General features: G+C 35.4%; 1 pseudogene; it reads right to left on the bottom strand.

Moving 5' to 3' along the window:
- Positions 1-9912: 9912 nt before the first annotated feature.
- On the bottom strand, positions 9913-11384 carry LOC149240300 (DEAD-box ATP-dependent RNA helicase 15 pseudogene; annotated as a pseudogene).
- Positions 11385-26106: the final 14722 nt, after the last annotated feature.

The raw sequence follows: 26106 nt of genomic DNA, 5'->3' as shown, positions 1-26106 counted from the left end.
CAGGTCTGGTAAGCTATTTCTCAGGCCATTAGTTTGTCAAGGACATACAAAGCAAGTACGTGAGGCAAAGCAATGCTCCCAAATACCCTAATGTATGTGAACAATTCCTCCCCGAACCACCTTCCCAAGGAAGAATGTCAATTTCAGCTTCCAGGGAGAATCTTGGGGCATCTTTTTTATATAGCATTTTATGAATAGGAAGCATCACTCCATGGCAAATCTTGTAGAAATGTGGGATGAAATTGGATTCCCACAGTTCTTTGTGGTAAACCTGAATAGGGAGAGGGTTTTGTACTGTCCATTTCCACCCATGATGGGAAAGTCAGAGACAAAACAAATGGCATCCATGACATAGGCAGCTAGAAAGAATGGAGGGTAAAACCTCTAAGAAAAACTTCTTTTAGTTCGATAATGTAAAATAGCAGAAGCTAAATTATATGATAAAATATGGGCCCAATCCATTATGGTGGCATTGGTGGCCGCATCCAATAAAGGCAACCATTCAGACGAAAACTTATTGATATCTGGCTTCCCAAATAGCCTACACAACATTGCAGCAGCAAAACAATAGGGAGAAGAGAGGGAGCCAATGGCATACATACCATTTTTATCCTTATTTAATGGTTCCTCCTTCGCGGACCAACTTTTTGTGGTGTCTGCCAAATCCTCGTTCTCTTTGGCGATTTTTTCCATAAATTGTTTGTTATAACTGGCCTGGGGTTCTGGCAGGTGATACATAAGCCTCAAATTACTTGGGGTAAATGACCCCATGACCTCTTGGTTCCGTGTCCTAAACTGTATGTCAGATATATCAGCGTGGTCTATGACCCATTTTACCATATCCATGTAAGGGAGTATCTTTGGCCTCGCTATAACACGGTGCAGAAACAAGCATGCAAGCTCTGTAAGTGATGCTTCGGACAACCCACGTCCATCTGTCGTAACCATAACTTGCATAATCCTCGGGTTCTCTTCTTCTAGCAGTCGATACATGGTTTCCCAAGTAGATATTCCTGCTTCCTTAGTGCAAGTGGTGTCTGTAAATAGGGGATTCATCTCTAATTTTTTAGATGCGGGAGCTTTTCCTTTCTTTCCCATTACGCTCTGTGTGTTGTTCTACGTACTACTCTTTCAAGTTCACAAGTAGAGAATGAAGACACAATAAGGAAGATAATGAATAATGAACAATAATAAGGTGACGGGAAGGCTTTTAATTTTAAAATCATATCAAAGATATCACCTTGTGTGAGATGGTCCTTTTAACCAGGTCTAAATCATTTTTAATATATAACCATCAATGGGCTATTAAGTTAACATTAATGCCCATAACTCTTGCATCAAACAAGGAAAAGTAATATCATTAAGCTCTGATCCCTTAGATTTGCGATAAAGCAATTTTGCGATTTGCTTCGCAATATCGCAGATCGCGATATCGAAAAACCTATTCCATTTGTTTCATCATGCAGCTGTGAGATGCGATTTGCGAGAAGCTTTATCGCATTTCACAATATCTGGGTGTTTTGTGTTAAGTGGTGATGCGGTCAATGGAATCTTCGATATGCAATGAGTTTGTAAGTCTCGCGATCTCGCATTCTCGCATTCTCGAAGAGCTTCTTTGTAAAGGATGACTGCCATTACCCTTTTTGCAATGCGATGCTTATCATTAAAAATAGGTTTATTAAAGTTTTGCTTACTACTCAAGATTTCCGCTTACAAGGTTTTTTTTTTTAGCTTTTGTGGTTGTATAGTGCTTTTCATAAGGATGCTTAACATTTATAATGTTTTTTTATGTGTATGAAAAGGCAAAAATTTATATTTTGGAAGTTTTACTTTGATATCATGTTTTATTAAAAACAAAAAGACAATCTTAAGCACTAAGTTTTGATTTTTTAGAAGGGTCCCCATTTATTAGTGTTATTACTAATACTAATAAAAATGGGGGTTGTTGATGATCACAACAGGCGGCTACATGCCTCTGAACTGTGTTACATTGAGGCTCAAAGGTAACATGTAGGCATAACACAAGCCTCAATAAACTCAGGGAATCTGCCTCTCAAGCACAAAAAATAGGTTCTCAAGGAATTCAAGTCTTCTAGGGAGCTGCAACAGCTACTAGACTCACTTTTCATCCTCCTTCCTATTCTCAAGCAATCTCCCTCGAGACATGAGCATCCATCCAAGAATTTTCAAATCCTCTAATGCTCGACTGCCCAAAAAAATGATCAAATCTTGATGATACCCTCTCATCTACCCGTTGTGATTTTCTTCCCTAACTTTTATCTTTCATGTTGACCCTGTCAACGCGATTCATGAGAGCAAGTCTATTGACTTGTACTCCACTAAGGAGGCCCATCTCCTCCATTCAATGAATGAGCAACATTGTCATTAAACCAACAAAGATTTATGTGATGGAAAAATGCAAGGCTTGGGTTTACAAGCAATCTCCTCCTCAGTTCTATGAATCCGTGTCCATGTCTCAACCAGCCAATGTGTTACAATCCCACATAATTTACATGAATTACATTTCATAATGATATTTACAAGAGGTTTAGATACAAGGGTTGTCACAATTATAACCAACCTAAGTGGTTTTATGATCATTGTTACTATCATATACTTCCAAAGAAACATTTTATACATTTATAAATTATTGATATATGTTTTGCATATCAAATTCAAGTTTCCCTATTAGACTCAATCATAAATACTACTATCAATTTAATTGTCGATAGTAAGCTTAGAAGGAATTATGTTATTTATTATTAGTCCTTGCCAAGGTAGGACTCTAGAAATGGAATTGCTTGTTGACCATTATTAGTTTAGCATTGACCAATGCAACTTATAATGTTTAACTTTGAAAAATAAATATTTATCTTTCAATATTATTAAAAGAAATATTTTTCAAACATTTGACTTGAAAGTATTATTGCAACCTTTGAAAAATATAATTCCATGTGGATCACTACCTCACATATTTATCTCATATTTTATGAATATGGTTGTAATAGTTATTCATGATTTTTAGATATTTGTGTAAATAACATATTCAACATTAGTTACATCACACCATAAATGGATAGGAATAGTATGTAAACAGTAGTACTTACCAGGATTTACTTCCCACCATTGTTTATGTTTTCCTTATCACTAATGTAGGAGTAAAACTATAAATGTGCAGGCTTAATTATTGTTACTACCCACCAAATTGTACCTCAAAAAGAAATTAATTTATTTACTTCCACATCTCAATTTATTAGTTCTTGTCAACCACCAATAGTTAACATCCTTGAAAATAGTTCATACTCATTTAAATAACCTATTTACCATCAATTACTACCCACCAAAATTTAAGCAAATATTTTCATAAATAATGGATAGCAACAAGATGTAAATAAATAGGGTAATCTAAATTATAAAGGAAATGACATTTTTCATAACATTTTTGGTTAATTTTAATCAAAATTCGGCAAATATTTTTAAAAACTTGAGTTTAACCTGTTTAATATAATTTGAGTGCCATATGGGTTTTTCAATGTATTGAATTGATTTATGCATTCAAAAACATATTTAAAACAACAAAAAATCACAAATTTGCTTTAAATTCTATCCCTTGTTGAAAAAAGTTATTTAGTCTCTAAATTAGATTACGACAAATAAATATACTTACTAGGATTTGTTACTGCCCACCATTATTTATATTTTTTTCAGCACTTTAATAAGTAGAGTAAAAATGTAGATGTTTAATGGATACTACCTACCAAAATTTATGCAAGTCTTTGTCCCCTAGTAGGCAATTAATTTTTGAGTTTCATACGTAAATTTACAATTTTTCTGAAAGCATAATTTCCACTTAAATGGGAGGGACTATTGCAACATCTTATCCATATTTTATGCAAATAATTTCTTAAATTATGTTGAGAAGTAATTGATGGTAAATGTGTTATTTACTTTCCTTCAAAGCTTAAGAATAAAAAATCACTACACAAATATCTAAAAATAATGCATGAATATTGCAACTATATCCATAAATTTGTATATTTTCCTGTAGATTCACAAGCTCATGTAATCTACTAAAACAAGAGACAAGAATCTACTTCTACTCTTTACAACCAATGGAAGCCAACAGATCGATGAAAACAATATGAAAAAGTAGAAGATAAATCAATGGCACATAACACAATAAGTTTTCCCGGGGAAAGCCACAGCTGAAAGCCCCTACTATCTATACTGCATTAATTAGAAATCCAAGATGATAATACAATGCTTGTTCTCACAAGAACAATCCCAACACTCAATATAATCAGTCTCCCATCTCACAAGCAAGCTCAAGCCAAACCTTAGCCTCTTTTGCTGCTCTCCAAGCCCCTATTTCCTTGCACCCTTGATCAAAGAATTTTGATGAATACAATATGATATGCTCAACCTTGAGCTTAAACTGCACAAGTATTTCCTATCCTCCGCCGGATGACTTCCTTTGGCCAATACTTAGCCAAATTTCCAAGCCTCCAAGCTTCTAATTATTTTCACAATTCTTGAGAGAATTAGTCCGTATTTAAAGGGAAAACAGTGCATCCAAAATTGCGTAATCCATTCTAGGTTCAGTTCCTGATTGCATGCACCATCTATACAACTCATAAAATTATACAGCTGATAGTACAATGTCCTTGCACTCTAGTCTCAATTGGGTCTTTCTTAGAATCGACATGCATGAGTTTCTGATGAGGGAATATTCAGTTAACTAGAGTAACACTAGTGGATGCATTAGTGCACCAACTGACTGTTAACTCTCTATTAGTTCCACAAACAGTTTGGAACTAATTTAACTGAATTTAACTTAGTAAACTAAGTTATCTAATTACAAATCACAATGAAACTCATATTTGACCCCTAAAATATAGGGAGAACATATACATGACTCCAGAAAGACTTCCAACTCGAAATTGCTAAGCTAATTAAGTTAATTAAACTTAATTAACTACTTACAAGTTGCTATGAGAATATAATTCAATTTTAATTCTTAGTTTAATTTAAGGACAAATTAAAGTGGAATTTTTGGATTCTATTTTTATCATTTCTTGTTGCTATTTTCAAAAAAATTATGGCATAAAATCTGTGAGACAATTATCTACATGGCATTATCTTGTGCAAAGGTTGCAATAAGACCTTCGAGTTATGGTCTAATCAAATGATTGAAAATAAGTTTTTACGCCGTAAGGCGTTTCCATTTGAAATTAACTTTCCTCTTTAATGACGTGTACATTTCTGAGCCTTTGATTTAAGTGTTAGACGATGAAAATGATCTTACCCATCCAATTGATCATACCGGTATACGATGCGACCTAGCAGATCGACCGCTTGCCCTTGCTCGACGCTACGCTACTTCCTCCAGGCGCTGCTGCACTTCTAAGGCACGGATTGTCGATGACACCTCAAGGCGCCTGCGGTCATGGAACGGCTCCAACTACTGCCAGTGGCAGGGGTATCCTGCAATAGACAAACAGGGCGTGCAAGGGGGCTTCTGCTGCCGGGGCTGCTGTCCAGGAGCGACTTCATATCGGATACTCAGATGAAGGGCACGCTGTCGGAGTCCTCGGGAGATCTCCAGTTTCGTGAAATTTTGGAAATGGGCGCCTTGAAACAAATTGCTGGCTCTATTCCCTTGTCATTTGGGAGGCTCAGGAGGCTGAAGAAGCTGCGCCTTTGAGGTCTGGTCAATTTGCAGAGACTTTCAGTGGCCAATAATATAATAGGCGGCCCCATTAATTCCCTGTCGGTAAGAATTCCGCATGGGATCCCGCTTCGAAAGGTTCCGATATCCTCCTACACCGATAACAATAGACTCTGCGGAGATCCTCTTCCTCCGTGTTCTTCCAGAGCTCGAGATTCAAACCCATGATAGTTTGCTGGACTATTTTGGTTTTCGTGTTATCGGCGAGCTCCTAGTGCCCACTATGCATGTCTCCTGTCGCATTCAAGGTCTTGTTTTGTTTTTATTGAGTTATCTTTGTAACAACAATTACGATTTCAAGAACTTGGGGTTCAGGGTTAACCCTCTCGGCCATAAGGTCTGTTTCCCTTCCTGTTACCTACCATCCTGATACCGGATTGGTTTTTGTTCTGCTCCCATTGTGTCATCTTTTATTATGACTGCTTCAGAGGCAATTTTCTTTTCCCTCCTGTTTCATTACTGCAACCTCCCTGCAAAGCCAGAGACCCCTCCCCATATTGTCCCTTCTTTCAAGGGTTACAGTTCTCCGGCATATACCAGATTTGCAAAAGTTTTATAGAATCAATACATAAATTTTGTTTAATAATTACAATATTACACACATAATTAAACTGTTATAGGTCCAAAGATTAAATTTTTCTAAAATCTACAGTGTGATGATCTGAAATTTGTAAGTGGTTGGGTCCGAAGACATGGTGAGAATGTGTGTGCCTAAAATAAACATAGTATTATGTTTAAGCCCTCAGGGAAAAATCATAATCAAATGAAAAGAAAATAGCACTCATTCCTAGGAGGTCAGCCCTCTTAGTATTGCTCTAGGATGACTGTGGGTAGCCATGGAATTTCATCATGATTTCTTTAAACAGTGAAACTTCTTTAGAACCACTATGTCTATTTAGAGCTAGGTAACTAGTTCTTACCATATAAAGGCCACAGGAAGCCTGTTCTTTCCAATGTTGAATTGCCTCAATTGAAAATTCCTCCAAGAAGATGCGGAGGAGGTAATATGATCACAACATGGTCCTTTACGACGGAATGGAAACTGAGTGGGGCCTATTCCTCTTTACAGATTGGGTCCCCAAATACAGGTTTACTTCTGGGTAATTATTGTGAAAGGGCAATGTCAAGTGGTTCTACGACTGTTGTCATGAATATTAGTGTAATATCTGTAGTAGCAGTGGCCATGCAATCATCGTTCATTGTAGGGAGTAAAAAAATAATATATGCAATTTTCATTGTACTCAAGAGAGTTTTCAAGGTGACCACCTCTTTGAGGAGTAAATTGAAACATCTCCAATCGAAGTATTTGTAAAACATGGATGGAAACTCCCTCAAATCCTTGGAAGGGAAATCATATTGCGTCCTGATATAATAGATTGAGCACTTAAAAAATATAAATTCTCTTCAGTCTCTGCCTTCCATAAGGGTCAAAAGCTTACATACCCATTCCTCACAAGAAATGTGATGGACAGTCTTTGCTTTCTGCTTTTGAGAACATGCCCTGATGTTGAGGATCATCGAGATGAACTATATGGCTAGCATGAATTTGAAGGATATTCTCGAAGTGTGAAGTCAACATAAGACCAAGAAGCCTAAAATGGGCAACCTAAAAATTAGAATGGAGCTTTTTAGATATCATTCCTGATATTGACATCTTCGGGGGGTGAAGAGAACGGGGAGGTTGAAGATGAGAGAATATGCAACCACATTTAGTTCCCCTGCCTCTTTTGAATGGATGTGAGATATTCCACTCGCGATTACTCAGAGTAGTTGTGATTAAGAGTACAAAGGGATTATCGTCACTGTTATAGATAACATTCAATCCAAAAATACGAAAAGAGGGAGAAGATAGTAGACAATGTTTCTGAATATTATGTTCATTGGTCAATGGGAATTTCTAATTGCAAATGTCTATTCTTAAAGGGGAGGGGTGAAGGAATGCATGGTTATGTCAGCTCATTGTTGAGGTCAGTTGGTGAACTTGTTCACGTCAATGAGGTAGAGATCAAACCTCTCGTTTTTGAGGATAGTTTTCCTCCATCATCTGGTCCACCAAATGAGGGAATTGATTTTGAGACTTGAGTTGGTCTTCGAGAAACCACTTGCTAGTTTTATCCATACGATTGATTAGACCGGTACAGTAATGTATTCAAATTAAGAATGCGACGGAACATATCACTTCTCCTTGGCTCAGCTTTCCTTCCCGGGGATTCTCGGAGTGGAGACCTCATCCTTGCCCTAGCTCGGCCCTACTTCCATGGATCATTTGCAGTGTTTGCTTTCACACTCTCTGCATCGAACGCTTAAATTCGAATGTCATGGGCATGGTGGAGGACAGGCAATCTGAAAGCAACTGTTGTTGTGGGAAAGGAGATTCAGCTCCTTTTCTGCTATGTTTTATTTCAGGAATGCAATGCAACAGACTTCACCATCTCTGTTACTTTCTACGCACTCAGTTTCTCCTAGAACATTGGCATCCAGATACCACTGAACAGGGTTTAGATGGGTATGCTTTCCAGGGTAATCTCCTCTGTTTCAACAGGGTGAAATTTTGTTATTTGAAAGCGATTTGCAAGTAAAAGGATGAAATTTTGTTGTTTGGAATAGATTTGCAAGTGAAAGACCCTTGTTATAGTGTGATTGACATATTGAAGTTCCATTTGGTTTACTTTAATTCTCACAACTCATATTTCAGGTAGCCTTTTAGGGTTTTAAGGTTGGAGTGTTAAACTGTTGACCTTTGATACTCATCCAAGATTTATTGGTATTTATAGAGCAAGAATGATCCATTTGGAGTTCATATGCCCAAGCTTACTCATGCAAACCCACATTTTGCAACTCAAGTTGAAAGACTAGCTGCCAAACAAGATCACGGTTTCTTCTCTATGCGATCCGGATTGTATGATCCACATTTTCTTCAGTGATGGGAGAAATTATTAGAGACTGAATCGGTCAAAACAGTCAAACTCCAATAATATTCTGGCTTAAAATCCAGCAGTCAATAAAATGTCCAAAATATTTTCAGAGCTGTTGTAGGATGGATCTGTATGAAACCTGTTTTCTGTCAAATTGTTTATGCATACAAGATTATTGTAAATGCCACCATCTTACATCTTATTTTTGCCCATTCGTGTGAAACACAATGTTAACCACAGATTTACAGCGCACTCATGAAATAAATAAAAAATATGTACTGCAGATCAGAGAGCCAACTTGCACGTTGAATAAAGGATCCAATGGAAGAGCTTTAGAGACTAAAACCTAAAAGAACATAATCACAATCAGAAGGTTTTTTTAAAAAGATGAAAAGTGACTTGTACAATGGTGACTTTCGGGCATAATATTTTACCTCAAGTCAGAAACTAATAATCGAGAAGAATTGTGACATATAAAGAATCATTGAAGAAAAAAATGAATAAACAAAATGTCTTTCAAAACTAGAAAATAAAGAGAAAACACTAACATTACCCTGGATACATCAGTGTCTGATCCGAACAGGTTTCAAACATACTGGATGTTGGGGTACAGAGTTTTCTCTAGATTGCTGCCCAGCAATAGTAGATAGAGAATTTGAAATCGAAAGCTGTTAATGTTGCTGCAACTTGCAATGTATCTAAAAAAATATAGTTTATATTTTTACATAACAAATGCTAAGTCATTAAGATTTCGATAATTTTTTACATAACAAATGCTAAGTCATTAAGATTTCGATAATAGGTGGCCTCCGGAGTAAGCTGAGCCGATTTTTCAAGCGTTACAGGTTCCTCTACTAATCGACCAGTTTTGTCAATATCTCCAATGTTTGTTTCCATGCTCATTTTCGCTATCAGCATAGCATGTCTAGAAGCATCAATTGCTCTTTCCTGCACATTCAATATTAATTCAGTAGACCGTGGTTTAAGAGGTGGCTTCTAATCCATGTTGATCTGTGGAGTGCCCAATATAAGAAGAATGAGGGATACTTTCCTTCATTATACTTTTAGATGACATTACAAAACTAAAGACATCGCAAAGGTAAAATTCAAGGTTTTGAAACCTCTTGTAATCCAACCATTGTAATGTTGGCTTTTGCAATATCCACAGCATGCTTCTGTGGAATAACATGACTACTTTCATCCAAAATCTAACTGAACATTCCTTGCAAGGGTGCAAGATTGGTTGAAGTTCCACTCATAATAACTAGTGAGAAGGAAGCTCCTTGATGTGCATATTTCAAAGATTTTATTGTAAATTTTTGGGATATTCCAGACATATATCTTCAATTTTGACCATTATAGACATTGATGACTTGATAATATGATCATTTTTCCCATCGATTGCTTTTTAATCGCACTAAATCCAAATTTGTTGTAAAATTTGTAGCTCAAAACATGGGTTTTTGTATAATTAGGACAAATAGAAGAAAACATGCATGGCTCTCATAGAAAAACCAAATACGTCTTAGTCGTGGATAAGACTGAAATTGTGATGGTCTGTCTACAAATGCCTTGATGGCCATTGTTCCTTTCAATTTTATGAATCTGCTGTGTTTTTATGAATAGAAAACAAAATCAGACCATGCCAAAACTGAGATGAATGAGAAGGATAATTATTGCAGACACCAGAGCAGATTTCAATGGCCATGATGGCATGTATGTTGATGCTTCTATATGTGCTGGGAGTGCCTTGATATCAACTGCAAAACGTTCTTGAACCTGCTTCAGCACATCCTCCTCTGATGAAGAAGTAGAAGAGACAAAGGTAATTGCAAAACCCTTTGTGCCAAACCGTCCAACCCTTCCAACCCTGTGCAAATAAGTATCTTCAGACTCAGGCATGTCATAGTTGATAACAATATTAACTCTTTCAATGTCAATTCCCCTGCCTACCAGATCAGTTGCAACCAGAAGCCTCTTACTCCCCTCCTTGAAACTTTTGTATCTCATCAGTCTTTCATCCGGCTGCATTCCAGAATGAATGCAGGTGCAAGGAAAGATGCACCCCACCAGCAGCTTGGATAGCTCAGAAGCCCTTTTCACACTCTTCACAAATATAACCACCTGGTTGAAATCCAGGACATCCAGCAAATCAGTCAGCTTCCTGTTCTTTTCTACCTCAGCCAGTTTTATATAGTGCTGAACTAGACCTTGAAGTGTGAGCTTGGCCTCATCAACATATATCTCCATAGGATCCTGCATGAATTTCTTGCAGACAGGCCTGATTTCCTTGCTCAGTGTGGCTGAAAACATCATGACCTGCTTGTCATGAGGGGTCATCTTGAAAATGGCCTATACATCTCTCCTCATGTCCAAAGATTCCAGCATTTGTCACATTCATCCAGAATAAAATGCCTTATATTTATCAGACTGAGATCATTGTCTTTTGCCAATGCCAGAATCCTTCCAGGGGTCCCAACAACTATTTGGGGGGATTCATTTTTTAATATTGCCTTGTGAGTTTTGATAGGCAGGCCTCCATAGAATACAACAACCTTCAATTCTTTCAGATGAGTCATAAACCTCTCAAATTCATGGCATATCTGGTATGCCAATTCTCTAGTATGGCACAAAACTAGGGCAGAGACTTGGCCTTCTGTGGGTTCGATCTGCTGCAGAGTTAAAAGCACGAAAACTGTTGTTTTACCCATTCCAAATTTGGCCTGACAGAGTACATCCATGCCCAGAATCTCTTGAGGAATGCACTCGTGCTGAACTTCTGAGGGATGTTCAAATCCAGAGTCCACAATTGCTCGAAGGAGCTCTGGCTTCAGTGGGAAATCCCACATAACCTTTCTTGGAGGCTTCATCAGTGGAAAAATGTTCCTCCAATGCTTGTGCGTCCAATTCCTCTTCTTCATAGTCCAGGAGCTCTTCATTATAAATCTCTTCCTTCAACTCTTCCACATTGTCTACTCCTTGTTTTGCCATTTTCACTAAAAATATGAAGCACAAGCGCAACTTTATGATGAAATAGCATAAGAGGTTTTATTGCTGTAAAAGATGAAATAATGATGCAGAAAACCAGCCATGTGTGTCTCAAAGCACTCTCAGAAATTATATAAATTAAGGTTCAACAGACATACCCATCTCATTCAAATTGGTGACAACTTCATAGGGTGATATTTAAAGTACATTTGAGAGAACTGAACATTACATTTACCTTGTTTGATAGTTAAGACTTCTTTTACACTTGTCATCTCCCTGAAGTTTGAAAACGCAAAAATGGTGCGTGAATAATGGAGACCAAGCCGAACAGAGAATTAACAATATATCATTGTAGAAACTTAAACTGGAAGCCACAAATGACAAGCGTGCAAATGCATGTCTTTTATGAATATAAATTGGATTTGTTCAATTCCTGAGGGTTTTTCTCCGGTTAAAAGTCAGTGTGATCTCTGTCTGAATACTTTTCCCCTCCCTCTCCAGTCACACCTCCAGCAAAGTGCGATGACTGTTATGCATGCCCTGTTGGTAGCACTTGCTGTTGTGCCTATGACATCGGTAATTTCTGCCTTTAATGGGGATGATGTTCTTATAAATCAACTACCTGATGCAGAGATAACCACCACTGCTTCCCACACGATTTCCCATTCTGCGATTTCAATGTAGAAACTTGTCTTAAGATTAGTCATCCATCATTTCTTTGTTCGCATTTTTCATTTCAAATCACCAATTCTGGCTTATGGAGTTTTAGTGTTTGGAATCAATTTGCAAGTAAAAAGTTGAAATTTATTCCGGCTTATGGAGTTTTAGTGTTTGGAATCAATTTGCAAGTAAAAAGTTGAAATTTTGTTAGTTGGAAGCCATTTGCAAGTAAAAGGCTGAAATTTTGGTGTTTGGAATAGATTTGCAAGTAGTCCATTCACATGTTTATGTTGTTATTCTTCCGCACTTTATGCCTTACGGCGTTTCTTTTGCAACATCTGGTGCAAATGCTAGTTTAAAATAATTGGAAAATAAATATTTATAACATTATAAGTTGCATTGATTAATGCTAAACTAATAGTGGTCAACAAACAAACCGATTATTAAAGTATTGACTTGCAAAGGACTAATAATAACAAAAATAAATCTTATTAACCATTAACTAATGGTGGAGAGGACTAATAATAACAAAAATAAATTTTATTAAACATTAATTAATGGTGCAGTTTAATTTATAGACAAAATAACCTTTTTCATTGGAATGTGACAATACGATTTTAAGAAAGTTTGTGATTTTTTGTTGTTTAAAATACATTTTTAATGCATAAATAGATTCAACACCCTAAAAAACCCCTCTAAACAAAAAAAATCAAATCTTTCTCGAAATCATATAGCTTGATGAAAAAGACTGTTTCATCTATAAGTTAGACTACGCCTTAATTAATTGAAATGTAGCTTAATTATTTTAGCCGCAGTCTAACTTATAGATGAAATGACATTTTTCATGACATTTTTTCTAGTTAATTTTAATCGAACTCTTAGAGATTTTAAAAAACTTGAGTTTAAGTTGCTTAATTTGTAAAATTGGAGTGCCCCATATCCATTTATGCATTCAAAAATGCATTTTAAATAACAAAAAAATCACATTCTTTCTTGAAATTATTATAACAAAATATCACATTCTTTCTTGAAATTATTTTACTAGATTCTTGTGAAAAAGTCTATTTCGTTTATAAGTTAGACTACGCCATTATTTTATAATATTTAAACTACCACATGTTGCAAAGGAAACATTGTAAGGCGATATCGTAGGAAACAACATAGAAGAAAGAAGTAAGAATTTTATGCAATTTTGTTTCTTTATTGACGTTTCTTTTTTATCATATGTTATGTTTCAAAGAGATTCCAACCAGTCTAATATTCCAGAATATGTTCAAGATGAAGGTAATGCTCAACACCTTAACTCTAAAGGATTTATGAAAATGATCTAAAACTTCACCGGAATGTATCAATCACCAATCTTATCATACTGAAAATGTTGAAAGGTAAGAAGGCTATAAGAAAGACCTATCATTGGATGACTAAACTTGCATGCCGGTCCAAACTTACATATACCATATTATTAAACTTACATATACAAGAGATCTTACAAGCAACACATTCAATGTTTACAAAGATAGGTGTGTCCAATATTCAAATATTGGGATTCTTTGGTGATTATTCATTAAATGTTGGGGAAATTTAGGAAGAACAATATGATTGAGTCTTATTTTTGAGGATGTGAAAAGAATGATATTTGTTGTTTAACTCAATATCTTTATTTCTTGTCTACATGAAACTCAAAAGCTAATTCCCTTTCAAAAAAATTATTCAATTAACTATTGGTTCTTGGATATGAAGAAATTGAAATATGGTTTAGTTGCAAATCTAAAAATAATAAAAATAAATTGCTAACTCCCATGGCATCATCAAGTGCACACAATTTAACTATACAATTATTTACATAATATCAATGTAGCTTTATAGCATTCACATATACTAATATTACGTTAATATAATATTGCATACACCTTGATCAATACAAACAAATTGATAATAGTAAGTGGTTTAAAAATCAAATATATCTTTATACAATCGACATGCAATTAATACCAATGATGGACCAATATTCCTTAACACAACATTTTTTATATGTAACTTTTTTGATGTCAAGTTTATTCACGGGACAGAAACAAGTGCTTAGCCAGGTGCTTAGCTACAAGGAATTGTGTCATTTGGTGAGGTGTTGTAGAATAAAGATAAGTCCATTAATGATTGTTTATTTGATTTTGATTTTTTACAATATGTCTTTTGTGTTAAATTTTTAAAATTTACCCCTACATAAATTTAAATTCTCATTTTATAAAGATGTTTTTTTTTTCAAGTAATTACGTTGATAATTTATTAACTTATAAAACAAATGAATAAATTCAAACTTAAAAATAGTTGAATCATGTTATACCTTCTCTATTACAATATAGCAATTTAATTCACTGATTTTTTAATGATAATTAATTTATCATCACATACAAAGCTTTTTAAAATAACAATTTTTTTTCATAATATCTATTTTTATAAATTTATTATATTTAATAAATTTAAAATAATAAACTTATTTTATATTTATTATCATAAAAGCTTTTAACTTACCTATACAATAATTTATTTAACAATGTCACTTTACTGATATCAATGTATAATTTAATTATAACCTTGCAAATCAAGAATTTGTACCCAGTTTTATATCTCAAACCCATCTCAAAATTTATATAAGCAATTCATTTCGTACATATCAATTTTTAGTACAAAGTTTTATATCTTAGGCCCATATCAAAACTCATTTATAAATGATTCAAAGTTAAAATATACAATAAATGTATTACAAGATTATTTTAAATAACACAACTAATCACAATAATCAAAGAAGGCAAAATAGAATGATGCAACTTATCTAGTGCATAATTAAGATAAAAATAACTAGTATAAATTAATCAGAGCAAGAAGGATTTATCACATAGCCAATAGATAATAACCACCACCTAGACACACTTTCCTACATGAATTTCACCTCAAGTTAGGACAAGGCATGGAAAAATTTTCAATCTAGATTACTGAAACCACCTATATATCAACCAACAACATGAGAATGTTGCTCAGATGTACATGTCTACAATTTAATGCAGGGTAGGATAGATTCACCATCCCAATGGTTTGGGTGATACAAGAGAGTTGAAGCTTGATTTGTACTAAAAATGCTTTCTTTCCAAGCCACCCAACTTGAGATAGGAGAACACCACCCTATTGTGCAGATGCACTAGCAACTGCTAAGGTAGTTAATCCATCATCGAGTGTAGCAGTTATGAGGACAAGTTCAAAACAAATATGCCTTTTGATTAGTGTGGGAGTTGAATATGTTGGATCCATAGCTCCTGAGGATAAGGAAATAGTGCTAAGGTTCCCTTTCTGGGTTAGATTCATCAAGAGCATGGGAATAGGCCTCTTAATTGTGTAATTTGGCAAGGACCAACCCTCAACCCTTTGAAGATAGAGGTGTATATCTTCTTCCCAATTGGATGGATGATTCATCATTGCGTTATATATGTATTCAAAATCCTATACTGGGACCCGAAACATAAGATGGTTGTGGTTTAGTTGTCTATAAAAAATTCCAGTACTTGGTTGAAGTCGTTATTCTTGGGCTATTAAGGCTTGTTCCACTGTTTCCACTATCAACTGAAGAAGATTTGATAGTGACAATATGATGGTAGAATTTGGGAGAGCTTGTCACTCTAGTACCAGTATGTTGTTTCACAAGGGGAATCAAGGATTGAACTACATTAGTCATTAGAGGTCGATAATCTGCTTCTAATTGAACACACATTGCTGCAATGGATGTAACCTGCATGATGCACCAAATGTATAGGCTTCAAAGTCACAAGGTCATTCTCACACATCAAGAAAATACACAGAGACATGAAGATATTGAGTTTTCTAAAATGAACTTTAGGTACCTGTATTAGTTCCTTCTTTGAGTACTACCCTTCCATAACAAGACTGAGTAGTTGCATGACCTTCTCTCTATCACCAAGGTATGGAAAATCCTGACAAAAGAAAGTAAAGATTCCACTAAACAAAGTATGCAGAAAGACCAAGTATATATTAAAAGTAAAACTAGGTATCTAGAAGTGATCAATAGAGGGGAATTATTTAGTCAGGCAATAAAACGTTAGGCCTTCAAATGGTTAGGAAATGCTAGAGAAAATGTATTTGGAAGTGACTTCTTACCCAACAGAGTGCTCCAATCAACTAGTTATAACTCTCTTCAAAAGCTAGAGAATCTTGTAGCCATCTGATTGAAACCTTCTGCAAGGTGCAAAGTCACTCAATATCTTTCAAGGTTCATAGAATGTTTCAACAGTAAAACCAACCATAATGCATACATTGGCAACATTCCAATACATGGCTTTGGCTACAACAATTTTTTTGTTATCCCATGCACTTAATGATTAGTTTATATTCCTAGGAATTTGATATAAGAAACTGATCCAATTTTAAATTCAACAAGGTTGTCCTTCTTCTGGCAGGGAAGGTTCCTATGATTTAACTAGTTAGTTGAGATATTGCAGGTAGTCAAAGAAGGCGCTAAAATGGACAACCAAGTCCTTTAGTTGTTAACAAAGTCTAATTTTCATTTTCCAGTGCCATCCTCCCAAGAATGAACACAATTGCCTAAAGACATGGGCTTATGTTTGATCCCTAACGTTCACTAGCTCAAAATAAAAGATCAGATTTGCTCCATTGTCAAGGGGGACATGTTGACCAAAATTTGAAAACTTCAATGGACTCAAGAAGCTATATTTTTTTTGTGTAAATTTGACTACTGCTATTATATTATACAAAAATTGTTACAAAGGAGTACAACCGCCATGCTAAGATGGCCGCCACTGAACATTTGAGCGCGCTATGACTGAACATAAACCTGAAAACTGTGGAGCTAAGGAGCTGTCCACTGACTCTAGACCCGGACACATGACAAACTAGTTACACATAGATAACAAACTAGTTACACGCAGATTGCTTTCTGTCCCTGCCAAAACGACACGGAACTTCCCAACGATCCAAAGACAAGACACGTAACAAACATTGAGCTATGCTACCCGCTCCCATTACAGACTCAGAGCTACCATTCATACCCGTCCCAAGACACTTGACCGACATTACATACGATGATAAGTATCGTGCAAAAACCATGGAGCTGCCATTCTGGAATTGAAAGCGCAGCCAAGCAGAGGACTTACTCATCCATCGAGGTGGACGGTTGTTCCTCCACCACTAGGCAGGCGTAGGGAACAGAGGCGCTCGTATCCGTGTGGGGAGGTTCATTGCGTGCAGGCTCGCTTGTTCCAGCCGTTGCTCCCGCAGCCGCACCCGAGGCCTCCGCAGGTTGCAGTCGAGAGCTTTGAACAGGCGAGGGTGGTCGTGGCTCCGCTGGAGCTGCTGGTAGGTCGGTGTGCTCGCATTTCTCGAGACGAACAGTAACATAAAAGGTGGCGTTATCCAGAACACAGGGGAATCGGAACCGCGTGGAAGGGTGAGATCCGAGCGAGCACATCGTTGTGCCACCCCGCCCTCGTCCTCTGCCGCGGCCCCTCCGAGCACTTGGAGAGTTAATTTCTTCGGAAGGAGAACCGAGTGAGGCTGAGGACTGCGGAGGAGAAGCTCGTCCACGAGCGCCACCTCTTGAGCCTCCCTGTCGGCAAGGTTGCCGCATTCGTTCTCGCGGCATTCTGGTATCGTGCTGCCTGGTGTACAAAGGAGCCTTTCGCCACACAAAAGCCGACCAGGTGAGGAAATATCAATTGAAATGACAGACAGGGAAAAACCAGAGCTTACCACCCCCGAATGCTGACCGAAGTGAACCAGGGCGACGCTGAGAGTATGGCACAGAGCCCAGAAACTTTGGAGCCAACGAGACCGCACAGGTGCCAAATTCTTTTGAAGCAGATAAACCAGAGAGCCAGAGCGAGCCAGGATGAAGACCAAGGCCTTCTGCACAGAGGGCCGAGGTCTAAAGCCTGGCACACTCGGCCAAAACAATCTCATCCACAAGCTGAGCAAGTTGCAGGCTAAACCCCGAGACCAGTTACAGACCATACCCACCATTACCACCCTTGCATAATGCATCGTCGAGCCGATGGAGCCGAATGAAATAGAATGCCGCGTGACCATTCTCCCATGCGGAGTAATGGCTGCATTTAACTGAGCCGGACGAAGGAGGCGGTTTCGAGACGCTTCCGTCCACACGTCTGGAGCGGGCTGCCACTTGCCTTTTAATGAGGCGGCCCGTTCATTTATGGGCAGACTAATCACCCGCAGCCGGGGGACTCAAGAAGCTATATTATTGATCAACTAAACTATGAATTATTTTCCCATTAAATGAACAGTTTAGGCTCAAATTTTGTAGATCAATAAAGGATACTTTAAAAAATACATAATACAAGAGAACAATATAGATAAATAATCAATACCCAAGAGACGAGTATGTCTATAAGTACATGACCTATCAAAAGCTCTAAAATCACAACACCAAAGATGTAAACATCTGATTTTGTTGTCAGATGTCATGTCAAAGCATACCTGTAGTGAAATTTGTATCAAGTGATGAGATGTTAGGGAATAAACTTGTAAATTTAGCCATTTTCTACTACTGATGTCAAAGAATATCATTTAATGTACGTTAAGAAACTTACTTTGGGTAAAAATATCCCTAGTTCCTAAAATTCAAGTGGATATTTCACCATTCAACTTTTTAGAAGCAAACTTTGCTAGCCCAGAATCAGACACGTTGGCATTATAATTTTTGTCAAGTAGGATGTTGTTGGCCTTAAAATCTTGGTATCGCTTGTGGAGTAATATTTTCATGAAGGTATTCAAGACCTCTGGCCCCATTTAGAGCTATTTTCATTCTTATTCCCCAGTATAACAATGGTGGATTTCCTCGTGAACATGTAGAAACAATCCATGAAACAACCACCATATGTTAAAATTGCAACGTTCCTAGCACTCTTATTGTTCAATATCAGATTTTCAATTCTTCTTACATGCAATTAATACCAATGATGGACCAATATTCCTTAACACAACATTTTTTATCTATAACTTTTTTGATGTCAAGTTTATTCGTGGGACAGAAACAAGTGCTTAGCCAGGTGCTTCATTGCAAAGAAGTGACAAATGCTTAGCCAGGTGCTTAGCTGCAAGGAATTGTGTCCTTTGGTAAGGTGTTGTAGGATAAAGATAAGTCCCTTAATGATTGTTTCTTTGATTTTGATTTTTTAAAATATGTTTTTTGTGTTAAGTTTTTAAAATTTACCACTATATAAATTTAAATTCTCATTTTATAAAGATGTTTTTTTTTTCAAGTAATTACGATGATAAATTATTAATTTAAAAAACAAATGAATAAATTCAAACTTAAAAATAGTTGAATCATGTTATATATTTCCTAAACTTTAATCCTTCAACTCCTCTGTTACAATATAGCAATTTAATTCACTGATTTTTTTAATGATAATTAATTTATCATCATATATAAAGATTTTTAAAATGAACAAAAATATTTCATAATATCTATTTTTATAAATTTATTATATTTAATAAATATAAAAATAATAAATTTATTTTATATTTATTATCATAAAATCTTTTGACTTACCCACACAATAATTTATTTAACAATGTCACTTTACTGATATCAATTTATAATTTAATTATAACCCTGCAAATTAAGAATTTGTACCCAGTTTTATATCTCAGACCCATCTCAAAATTTATATAAACAATTCATAACTGTACATATCAATTTTTAGTACGAAGTTTTATATCTTAGGCCCATCTCAAAACTCATATATAAATGATTCATAGTTAAAATATACAATAATTGTATTACAAGATTATTTTAAATAATACAACTAATCACAATAATAAGAGAAGGCAAAATAGAATGATGCAACTTATCTAGTGCATAATTAAGATGAAAATAACTAGTATAAATTAATCAAAGCAAGAAGGATTTATCGCATAGCCATTAGAGAATAACCACCACCTAGACACACTTTCCTACATGAATTTCACCTCAAGTTAGGACAAGGCATGGAAAAATTTTCAATCTAGATTACTGAAACCACCTATATATCAACCAACAACATGAGAATGTTGCTCAGATATACATGTCTACAATTTAATGCAGGGTAGGATGGATCACCATCCCAATAGTCTGGGTGATACAAGAGAGTTGAAGCTTGATTTGTACTAAAAATGCTTTCTTTCCAAGCCACCCAACTTGAGATAGGAGAACACCACCCTATTGTGCAGATGCACTAGCAACTGCTAAGGTAGTTAATCCATCATCGAGTGTAGTAGTTATGAGGACAAGTTCAAAACAAATATGCCTTTTGATTAGTGTGGGAGTTGAATATGTTGGATCCATAGCTCTTGAGGATAAGGAAATAGTGCTAAGGTTCCCTTTATGGGTTAGATTCATCAAGAGCATGGGAAATTCCTAGAATGAATGTTATGTATGCTAGTAGCTATACAAACTTCAATACCAATTTTATAATAATTTGTTAGTTTCCAAATATCTTCAATAAATGCTTCTTAAAATTTCAAAAATTGCCCCCATTATATCCAAACCTATTTCATAATTTCCACCCACTCTTATATCAGATCAAGGTTCTCTTGATGATACATTTTAGATTGTTGTAATGTGGATCATGATGCATTGAAAAATGTGTTCAAGAACTCTAGTGTATTATTGTAAGAATTATGGTCTTACTTATTGATGAGAAACGAGATTTTTCTAAAATATAAATTTAAATTTCTAAGTATATTCTTTGATTATGAGTGGATATTCTCTTATTGTATTTATATATATTTCCCCTCTAGAAGATAGTGAGTAACATGTCCACACCATATAGAAAAATGGGTAAAATCAAAGCACTCATAATATGTGATGTGAACATACGTTATCTTCAAGAAGGTGGCATAACTTCCACTATCTTTTCATTATTTAAAACATTATATAAATACAATATTTATCATTCTATATTTAAATGTTGTTTTGTTAATGGTTATAAATCTTAAATTTCATTATTATTCAATATCTAATTACTGAAGCAATGAAAGTTTTAAGAACAATTATGTTCTTTAGATTAATTTTTCAATTAGATGAAGTAAATAAAAACCATGAACAAATAATTACTACCATTAAATAAATTTCAAAACCAAATTTCAAAACTGCAAACATAATACTAGAATTCATCATATTAAATTACTAGAAATAACACATTTTAAGTTAAATTATCTATGGAACATGGATGTAGTAGAACACCCACTATCCATCCATAATGATTCTAATCAAGTTCCATTGACAAACAGGGATATCAAAAAATAAGGGTGATTTCTATATGCAATATTCTTTAAAATTTAAGACTATGTGTAGAAACATTACATTGATGCATATTGTATTATTTGAAAATATTCAATAAATAGTATTAACTGGTTATATCAATAACAATAATGTATTAAAGAACTTATGGAATTTTGCGATGATAAAAATCTCATCAAAATGTGTTCATAATGTATGGTATTAAATGATAGTTGTCATGTCAACAAAAAAATATAATTGTTGTTACTTGTTTATCATTAAAATTAATTAATTAATTAATTAATTATATATATATATATATATATATATATATATATATATATAGATATATATAATGAAATGAATTATATAACTACCCATGGGACTTTGGATTGATAGTGAATGGGTGCACTGTTAAGGCACTCCTTGCACTAGGTCACTGGTTCAAATCCCCCGTTGGTACTTACCTACCAAAAAAAAAGAAAATGAGTTATATACTAACCTATATACGTGAAACGAACATGCATAGATTTAAATTATACTAAGATAATAATAAATTGTATGTATTTATCAACCTTGACATCAAATCCTAAATATGACCATGATGCCTTCCATCATATTAATAAATATTATTGTCATTTTTATTTTCTTATTGTGTAGTCTCTTACCTAATTCTAGACATATGAATGTGTTTAGTCCATTTGATGTCTAGTACATAGACATAGTCACCTTTGTTACTTTCTTGGGTTATTATGTTTCATTTTTTACTCCATGGTGGGTTTCTTGTTAAGATGTTCTCTCCTTCCCATAGATTAGCCCCTTTATGTTTTCTTGATCTATTTTACTTATGTTAGTTAGACATGAATTTTTGAGATTTTCAATGCCCACATTATCATTTTGGGTACACATAAGTGTTCAAAAGGTTAAAATTTATGTTATCCTCTCCTTGTCTATCTCAAACACATGAAACATAGGTCATAAAATTATCTACATGCCCTTTTCACAGTGCCCTTTTCAAGTAATTCATATACCTACTAAGGATCAATTGATTATGAAGTTCAACCGATAGACAAGGTTTTGGGAACTCCAAATTTTCCTAAAGGGATATTTTCATGCCTTTTACACCCTTATGGATTTAGTTTTCTCATAAATAACCTCTTTTAAACTTTATTTAGGTTCGCAGAAAAATATTTTGGCCTCTTAAATCTTACCAAAACACTATCATGTTTTTTCAAATATTCGATCTTAACATCAATAACTAAACACTTGAACCACCTACATTTAGAATGTCCATTTCCAACCTCATAGAAATTACTTACCCCTATAATTTCTCTCTTCTAACTAGTCAAATTCGTTTGATTCTTTAGTACAATTCTTCCCATTCTTTATCCTAGTTGAGTTTGGATCTACTTCTTTTTCCTTGTGCATATTTATTAGATCCTCTTAAACCCACTTTCAAGAAGGATTATTAGCGCCACCTTCTATGGAGAGCATATCCTACTTAAGGGATAATTTTATCATGCAATTGGTATTATGATTTGTAGGCTTATTCTGCCTTTGTATATATATTTCTTTGTTTTGGAGACTTATAATTTTGAAAGAAAAATGGGGAGATTGTTTGATTTCCTTGAACAATGCCTCATGTGTTAGTAAAAATAGGGTCCACATCTTTATTTATTTTCTAAATGTATCTAGGATAATTTTCAGTTACTCTCTCTAACTTAAACATACACATGGTATGACCCAACTTTATCACAAAATTATGTTCCTTCCCTTTTCAAAGTTAATAAGCTTGTTCCTATACTCTTTCCACGTGTTCATGTGGGATGACCTATAATTTCAAACATGTGACCAACTCATTTCCCATGTGGAGAATTATTTCTAGGACCTACTATAATATCTTAGGAGCATTATGACCCTCTTAAGAGATCCTTGTCATCTACCTCTAATTGTTACCTCTTAATGTAATAACAATGAGCCCATGTATGCATCTATGTGCCTCCTTGACAAGAGAAGGATCATGTAGGTCTTCACCATCTCTATGGATTTTCCTCAAATTTGTGGGTTTTTACTCAACCACTTATCATACAGCTCCTAAAACATGTGACCAACCCAATATCATAATAAAAAATTGTTCATTGTGACAAATTACACTTGCGTTAAATGATTTTGTAACCTCCTATCAATGAGATTAGCACCTAACATATCTAAATATGGAAAGTGATTTTGATTTACCAACCCTTAAGGGATGTTATATTGTAGCCCTTCATTTTTTTTGAATTAGATGTCTCTAGTTCTTAGTTAATGAATGATTATTTTGTAAATCCAAAAGAAAAATTAGTCACTTAATCTGTTTTAGCTCTTGACCAAGATAAGTAAGTAGCAGTTTCCATTCCTTTCTTTTGTGATTTTCAGTGTGAATTAACTAAAATAATTTGAGACTTGTTTTAGATTGTTTAGAGAATTTACAAGTTGGTTGTGATCTACCTTGTTGTCTATTATTTCCTATTCACATTGGAATTTGATTTTGTTTTGTAGCCTTAGAATTAATCTCACTTAAAATTTAAATTTCTTCTTAAATTATTTTATAGCTTATGTTAAATATCGCCCATAACCATGTAAGGGCCATTCTTGGTGATTTTATAATTTGTATATTTGTATATAATTATTTTGTTAATTTGTAGTAAATATATATATATATATATATATATATATATATATATATATTACTATAACGGTTATATTGATTATTTAAAACTGGTTGGGCCGAAACCAAAACAACCATCATTACAATATTCAAAATTCCTTTTAGTTGCAGCTCCCCTTTTCCTTACATAGGTGTAGATTTACTCTAGATTATGGGATCGGGTTCCATGTAGGTTCTCCATCATTCTTTCTTAAGGCTCCTTGTGGCAGGAGGCATGCCAGGTTTGCTTTTGCATCTGCTTCCTTATTTGAGCCACGTAGAATATGTAAACGGAGATAGGAAGAGAAGTCTTGGAGCAGGTATCTCAGCCTTTGAAGTGTCTTGTTGAGCGCCATATTGCTGAAGTGGTCCTCCAAATTTAATATCTTTATCAAAAATTTTGAGTCCTCAAAGACTTGTATTTCCTTAATGCATTTTTCACATGCTATCTGACATGCTTTTAGCAGCCCAAGGATTTCTGCATAGTTGTTGGTTCTTTGTCCAAGTCCCTAGTTGAAGCTATCTTCACGAATACCCTCTGGGGAGTAGATCACTCTGCCTGCTCCTGCTGTCCCCAGATTGCCTTTGAAGGCACCATAAAAAAAGATTGTTCTTTTACCCTGTTTCCTCCACCAATATTGAAAATATGCATCAACTTCTCATAGTATCCATACAAGAGTTTTACTAGGGCAAGTGGTGTTGTTTATCTTGTCTCGAAATATATGAGTTCCCATCCATTTTTTTTCTTCTGGGAGAAGCATGTTATCGTTTTTAAGGGGATGATTGGCCACAGTCTCGAGGAGTAATGCTTTTGCTTTTTCTGCTACCTTCAAAGGGGAGTTCGGAATGCTGTTGAAGATCTGGTCATTTCTGGCGAGTCATATTTCCAGCAGATGTATTTAGGTACTACTTTCCAAATTGTGTTCCATGCTGTCTTTCTTTGGGTCATGTGAGGATAATGCGTTTTCTAGGTGCTAAAATGGTTAGCTACTTTGACTTGCGATGGGGCAGAGACATTGAGCCCTTGAAGGATGTAGTCCAAGAATTCTTGAGCAAAAGAGAAATCCACAAATACATGCTCCATGGTTTCCTCAGCTTTGCAGCAGAGGGAACACCGATGTGGCCCGTGAATACCTCTTTTACTCAGATTGTCGCCAGTTAGCACTTTCCCATGCATTAAAACCTAGGTGAAGAAATTTATTTTGGGGAGACCGAGAGGGCCCCAGACATGTTTCCACATAGATGCAGTATGGGTCGAAGCTTGCTGTGGTTGAAAAGAGGTAAATCCATGCCTTGCGTTGTAGATTCCAGTCTTTCCCCATCCCCATTTTCCTGTCAAACGCATGTGAACCAGTGCCAGTCCCGTTAACGCTTCTTCTAGGAGGGTATTTTGATTGCACATTTGATTTGGAACTCATGGGATTTCCCAAGTTCGCCATTTTTTAGAGTCGTCCCATGTCGAGATATCTGCAAAGGTGAGGAATCCTTTCTGAATGGGCTAGTTCTAGATTTCTTTGATTGCTTCATTTTTTCTCAAAGGCGACTATCCCATTATGCTGTCTTGCCACATCATTGTGTTTTTTCCATTTCCAGGAATGCGATACAAGTGCTTTTGGAAGAAATCCATCCCACCCCAGCAGAGATGCCATATTGACGTCCCTTTGATGTTGTTATCTATTTGAATGTTCCGTAGCGATAAGCCTTTTAGATATTTTTTCTTTATGACCTGACTAACAAGGTGTTTGCTATTTGAGAAGAGGGTCCAAGTATTTTACCTCCAAGAGCCAAATTGGAAAGGCCTTGGTCTCTTATTTGTAGGCCTCCT

This window comes from Pinus tabuliformis, chromosome 8 (genome assembly GCF_031772625.1).
Source record: "Pinus tabuliformis cultivar Carrire ecotype Pingquan chromosome 8, CPIR1, whole genome shotgun sequence".
Classification (NCBI taxonomy): domain Eukaryota; kingdom Viridiplantae; phylum Streptophyta; class Pinopsida; order Pinales; family Pinaceae; genus Pinus; species Pinus tabuliformis.
The sequence above is the reverse complement of the archived record's forward strand: the minus strand, read 5'-3'. Positions and strand labels throughout refer to the sequence as shown.